Genomic DNA, 7,056 nt, shown 5'->3' on the forward strand with positions numbered 1-7,056 from the left:
ACGGTCAGAGTAGCAAGGGTGCGCATAAAGACTCCCACGGAGGCGGGCTTTTCCCTCCTGCGGGTCTTTGCTTTGGCGAGTCCGGCAGGTGGAAGCATCGTCCACGCCCGTAAAAAGCGGACACGGAGAATTGGAAACACATCGGGCCGCTCCCGTGTCCCGTGTTGGATTTGAATCTAAATGAGAACCTGCTCCCTTGCTCACAGGGTGACTGAGGGTCCAGCAGGAGGTGCGTGTTCTGTCAGGCTAGTTTCCAGGTCCAAAAAGCATGGAATGTTCCGGCTCCCGCGGGCTAATGATCCCCCAGAAGCCCACTAATATGTTTGATAAAAGTTCCCAGCATGAGCACAGGGAACACTTACCATAAGAATGACACGTGGGGAGAAGCGGAAGGAGGCTCCAGCTTGGGCCCCTTCCGTGCTGGGGGTGGCATTAGATGGGGGAGCGCGCACCCCGGGGAGCTCGGATCTCATCATTGCTTTGGCCATTAACGCCTCGAACCACCTGCGGGGCGGCTGCAGGGACGCTGCCTTTCTCACGCAGCTCAGCTCTGCTGCTCACGGCTTCAGAGATGAAGTTTTGCCGCCAGATGCTTCGTGAGCCCACTTCTGAGTTATTTCTGCTTTTGTCTGCTTCAGATTCTCTCCTTTTTGTCTTTTCTCCCCAGCTCGGCCTGTACGTCACAGAGGACATCCTTGTGCACGTTCCCGCACAAGACCGGAGTTCTTGAGAACGATGCTGTGCAAGGAGCCCTCACCCAGCTTGCTGGTCGCTAGACTCACACTGGAAGTTTAAGGACCCAGGTCTCCCTTAAACCCTTCTCATATGCATCCCATCGAAAGTTTAATCGCACCACTGGTTAAAGGAACAGAAGAGCCTCTCTTCTCAGAGCGTGAGATGCCATTTATTTTCCCCAGAAATGAGGTCATGATTTTCACTTACGGAAACAGCATGGGGACCACAATAAAGGGAATGAATCATTCCACTTGGGACGTTTTCCAGAAGAAGCTGTCTCTCCTAGGGGTACAAACCTGTACTTCTTTGATAATCACTGTCCGTGGTGGCTTCGCCGGAGAAAGAATGGGTAATTCCCAAGAGACAGCCGTAGGTTACGTAGGAGATATTCAAAATACGTCAACTTTGTCCTTGCAGCTGATTGCATAGTCAGGGAAAACGACAGAATATCAGTAAGTATTATCATAGGATTTAAATGTTTTAAACCATGTAAAACATCTGAAATTTTCCATCCACTGCTCATTAGGGGTGCAAAGAAGTAAAGGACGTTCTTGGATATTCGGACACAGTACATTTCCATGGGGGCCCAGGTTTTTCATTTTCCTCCTTAAGATACATTTTCCTTGGGGTCTGTGGATTCACCAAATATCTAACACAGAACAAAACCTTCCACGGCCGCATTCTGCGGTGTTTCAGAGGTTTGACCCTTCTCCAATAAATTTCACAGATGTCAAATGAAGCCGTCCAGATGTTCGAGTGTTCAAGCAAAACGTACAAGCAAAACCAATATTCCTCACCTCTAAATTTGGCTCTGAATAAAGCTGGAACATGACTAAGACTCTGGAGTTGGAGCCCTTAGAAGAACGGAACTCCCACTGAGATCAAAGCAGCATGCCAAGGCACGGAGCCTGGCCCTAAATTACCCCTTTTCAACACACAGCCTCAGCACCGCATGGGAAACAAGTCAAGGGAGTGAGTTACAACACCCGTAAGGAGAAGGAGAAGCAACCCGCTTTCCACAGATGGGCGGCTTGTCGCGGAGAGCAAGGTGCCCAGGTACAAGGTCACAGAGCATAAATATGAAAGGATAAATTTTTTATAAAGCGAATGCATGACTCTCGTGCAAACATAACATGACCGTGTGTCCACGATTAGATTCCACCATGAAACACTGCCAGGACCAAGAATAGGTTACATTTGGTTCAAAGGAGAAATCCAAAAAAATATAAATATATATTCCCATACAGCAAGACGGGCTGGACCAGATTTACAGATAGATGCCAAATGGCCTATTCACGGAGCCAGCATCAATGGCATTCCTCTGGCCACGGCCCATTTGCATTTGCATGGACAAGACTCATCTGCATTATTACCAGCTTCCTACCCTTTGCAGACTAAGAAAATAGCTGAAAGACAATGGACAAAGGAGATAATCTGGAAGGGTCTGACAGAGCACATCCATTCGCACGTTGGTTCTGTTTTGCTCGATCTGAAGTGCTTCACCATTTTTGCTTGGTCTAATCATCCCATTTCAACACTGAATTTTCAAAAGCTGTGATTTCTTCGACGTTGTCTTACTATTGCTTATCATGCGTTCATTCAACATTCCTCACACACCAACCAACAATGATCCATAAGTGATGTGAGAAACTGTCCATTTTTGTTTGAGTTTGAATACGTCAAGATATGTCTTTGTGTGGGGAGAAGAAAGCATTTCATTGTTTTGTGTAAGTGTGGCTTTGCGTACGTGAATGCAGCGGCAAAGTACAGACGGGCGAGTTATCGCAAATGCCCAAATCCAGCCCGGCACCTGTTTTCTGTACAGCTGGTGGGCTAAGAATTGTTTTTGCATTCGTAAATGCTAACTCGGGGGAAAAAAATGAAATTTCATGACATGTGGCAATGACATGAAATTCAAATTTCCGTGCCCATAAATAAAGTTTCATTGGAGCACGGCCACACCCATCCGTTGATGTATTATCGGTCACTGATTTCGTGCTACAGTGGCAGAGTGGATGGATGGTTGCCAGAGCAATCTTACAATCAGCAAAAGATGAAAACATTTACCATCTGGCCCGAGTGCGGACCCCTGGCATAAGGTATGAGACAGTAACTACAACGTGTGTCGAGAATGAGCTTCCCTACGCCGCAAGCCCACCTGCTCCATTCCGACACCATCCACCCGCAGATGGCCCCGGATCCCACAGTGGACGGCTCCGTCCTGGAAGGCTGTGTTCCTCCTCCCCGCTCAGCCCGTCGTCTGTGCTTCTGATCACCGGCTGTAACTCGGAGATGCCCACCACCCCCTCCTTGAGTTCAAGGAATTTCCTAGAGTGGCTCACGGAACTCAGAGAAACACGGTACTTCCTGGATCACCAGGTAGTTATAAGGGATGTAAGTCGGGAACAGCCCGGCAGAGGAGACGTGCAGGGAATGTGGGACTTCCGTGTCCTCTCCAGGGTACCGCTCCCCCAGCACCCCGACGTGTCGACCAACCTGGAAGCCTTCCTAAACCCTCCTTCTGAGTTTCTGCAGGGGCTTCATTACCTAGGCATGATGGGTGAAATCTCTGGCCCTGGAAGACTGAACTCCCGCCCTTCTCCCCTCCCTGGAGGTCCCAGGTGGAACGGGGAGTCCCAACATTCTAACTGTGTGGTTGGCGGCACTGAGAACCACGCTCCGTTCTCGGATGCTTTCCAAATGTCACCTCATTCACGGAACAAAGGACATCTTACTGTTCTCTCCACTTAGGGAACTTCAAGGGTTTTAGGAGCTCCGTGCCAGAAATGGGGACGAAGACCAAATATGCATGTATTACAAATCACAGTATCATAGTACAGTGCTTAAAACAGTGTCTCACTGAGGGACGCCTGGGTGGCTCGGTCGGTGACCCATCTGCCTTTGGCTCAGGGCATGATCCCAGGGTCCTGGGATGGAGCCTCACATGGGGCTCCCTCCTCAGCGGAGAGCCTGCCTCACCCTCTGCTTCCCCCCAGGCTTGTGCTCTCTAGCTCTGTCTCTGTCGAATAAATAGAAGTCTTTCAAAAAAAAAAAATAGGAAGGTCACATTTTTTTAAAAAGAAGCTATTAAGAAAATTATATTCTCAGAATGTCCAGCTGGCTCAATTGGTAAGCCTCTGCCTTCGGCTCAGGTCATGATCTCAGGATCCTGGGATCAAGCCCCGCACTGGGCTCTCTGCTGAGCAGGGAGCCTGCCTCTCCCTCTCGTGGTGTACCACTCTCACTGGTGCTGGTATTCTTGCTCTCTCAAATAAATAAATAAAATCTTTAAAATAAAAGATAAAGAGAGATTCTCGACATCACAGAACGGTTCATAAAAATGACCTGGACTTTTCCAGTGAGACAAAACACTAGGGTATCTTACTCGCATTTTAAATCTCGCAGCAAATGCTCCAAAATTATCCCAAACTGGTCTTCAGAGAAATTACACTGAATCTAATGTAGGTTCTGAGAATAAAACCCTCCACTGGGGTGGCAGTTGCCTTTGTCAAGATATATCTCTGCCTTGAGATCAGATTCCCAAGGGCACTATGAAAGAATTCCTGAAGTCCTTCTAGCTTCGGAATTCTTCTGTCTTTCCTACAAGAGTCATCCCAGTGGGCATCCCTCACCTTCCCCCTCCCGCCACCCAGCTAACTCCTACCACAGTCCTAACACCCAGAAGTCAAGTCCTAACACTCCAACACCCCAACAGTTCTGTCCTTTGTCGCCAAATATTTGCGCCCAGGTGAGTCCTGAGTCATGGGCTATGAAAGAGCCCCAAGAAGAAGGCAGAAACCCACTCACTTACATAAGAACTAAGTAATGGATGAGTTCAGAGGAAACTCTGAGTGGCAGAAAGGAAGGAGAGCTGGCATTGGGGAAGAATGAAACGGAACCAGCAGGGAGCAAAGGATGGACGGATCCTAAAAAGACACAAATACGCCAGCTGGTGAGATAAGGAGAAGGCGGCCTACGGGCCCGTCCACACAATCCTGGGGACTCTTAAGGGATCCTGTGCCAATTTTTTTAAAAGGAATAATGAAGATTGTTAAAAAGGGAACTTGGTCAGCAAGCCAGACCAGGTACAAAGTAAGAGCAAAGACCAAACAGGCTATTGTATTACTTAATCACATGGGCCCAGGACACAGGAGGACACGGTCAATGAGCATTTGTTGAAACTGAAATAACCGAACTCTCTTAGCACAAGTAAATGAAATATATTTCAAGAAAATGTTAAAATAAACACATAAATGAGGGGCCTGAATGGCCATCCCATTGTGGTATATGGGGGAAAAAAATCAGGAAATTATATTTGGTATAGAAAAATGTGGTATTTAAGAGACAGATTAATTAAAAGAAGTTCTTAAAACAATTAAATTCTCAAAACTGAACTTTTTATTTGGATATTTTGTTAGGTTTTTATAGCACCGCAGTAATATTTCATCCCCAAAAGTACTTAGGATTGCTTGGGTGAAAACATTAAGATAAAAATTCATGACCAAAAAAAAGAAAAAAAAAATGATTACATAGACTATTTAGATAGAATACAAAAATGCCTCTTTCTTTTATGCCAAAGGCATAAATTAGATTATGTTTGTATGAAATGTATGTATGTATGTATGTATGTATGAAATGTATGTATGTATGTATGTTTGTATGTATGAAATTAAATTAATTTCTTAATTTAGAAACAGATGGTCTTTTTTTTTTTTTTTAGATTTTATTTAAATTCAAGTGAGCTAACACATAGCATATTATTAGTTGCTGGGGTAGAATTCAGTGATTCATCAGTTGCATGTAACACCCAGAGCCCATCACAGCACAGGCCCCCTTCATGCCCATCCCCCACTTACCCCGTCCCCCACCCCCTTCCTTCCAGCACCCTCAGTTTGTTCCCTAATATGAAGAGTCTCGTATGGTTTGCCTCCCAGATGATCGTACGATTTAGTTATTACGAAAAGTGAAGTTCTAAAAGTCATCCTAAAAGATAACCATTTGGGGGTAGATTTGGTTATACTTAGAAAGTCCTCCCCAAATCATCCTGGACTGACTCTGAGTTCAGATGGGAATTCTGCAGTTTATGTTGGAGTGCAAGGCAGCAAACCACGTTCCCCTGAGCCCGGAGTTCATCTCAAAGACAGCAATGAGCCTCATGGAGGAATTTCTAAGGCACCCATTGCTCCAGGTACTTGCTGTGATCCCTGAATGAAGCGGAACCAGGAGAGGCGGTCACCTTGAGAGAGCTCCTTGCTACCCCCGCACTGGACAACGGAGATGGAAAAGCAAGGAGAAGATGTGATTCCCTCCATAGAGTTGGGCCACAGTGTTTCCAGGAAGTTGTACATTTCACAGCAGCCCTAAGATGGTTCGGGAAGAACCCAGAGCACCAGGAAGTTAACCGCTACACTGAGCAGATCTTTCAGAATATTCTCGTGGTTCTCTCTTTCAAATGTGTAGGGTGTCTAATGGGAAAACCACAAGCTTCAGATTCCGTCAGAACTCATACAAATTCCGTCTCTGCCAAGTCCTAGCACTTAGTAGCCAAGTGACATCGCACAAAGGTCATGAAACCCTCCCAAGCGTCTGTGAAACAGAGATGGTCACGCCAATTAGAAAGTCAAGATTAGGTTCATCTTTATACAACAACAAAAACAAAGTTGTTGTTTTTTAAAAGCTACTTTACCTAACATAGAAAGTTATCTGTCTTCCGTGTGCACATAATTTGAGAGGTCCAAGACTTGAAATGGGGGCTCCATGCAATGAAAGACCTGGACACCTTCTATCTTTCTGGTTATTCTCACACTTGCCTCCATCGTCAAGGCTAAGTCTTCGAGCGAGACAGCTGCTGGAGCCGCTGACGTTTGTCTGCATCCTAAACAGCAGAGGACAGAAAAGGGGAAGAAAGAGCCAACAAGGATGTTTTCTAGCTAAATCAGTAGCCTTTTTACAGAGGCATCTCCAAAGTCCTTCACAATTATTCCAACTGCACTCAGTGGGCTAGCAATAAGTTACATGGCCATATTTAACAGCATTTGGGAAATGTAGAAGATTTGGGAAATGTAGATGCCTAATTCTAGATGGTGAGGAGGCAGGTTTTAGTTTGAGCAGAAACTGGGTGAGAAGGCAGAGCCATCCACCAGACATTAGAGAGTATATGGGGAGAATGAGAATTCCTACAGGTACCAAGCCCCTGGATGGCGCTCCATGCATACCAGGTGCCCAGTAAATGACACACTTACTTTTCTATCACATCAGAAAGTACAAGTGGAGAGACTAGAGCTGCGTTCTTCATTTCTTTTGTAGCCGCCAAAATGCACG

General features: G+C 46.1%; 1 long non-coding RNA gene across 1 annotated transcript in view; it reads left to right on the plus strand.

Moving 5' to 3' along the window:
* Positions 1 to 3,713, plus strand: part of LOC123935776 — a 139,595-nt gene extending 135,882 nt beyond the window's left edge. The window contains exon 3 of the long non-coding RNA XR_006817018.1: positions 668 to 3,713. This is a non-coding gene — a long non-coding RNA (uncharacterized LOC123935776). The remainder of the gene's footprint in view (positions 1 to 667) is intronic.
* Positions 3,714 to 7,056: the final 3,343 nt, after the last annotated feature.

This window comes from Meles meles, chromosome Y (genome assembly GCF_922984935.1).
Source record: "Meles meles chromosome Y, mMelMel3.1 paternal haplotype, whole genome shotgun sequence".
NCBI classification, from domain to species: Eukaryota; Metazoa; Chordata; class Mammalia; order Carnivora; family Mustelidae; genus Meles; species Meles meles.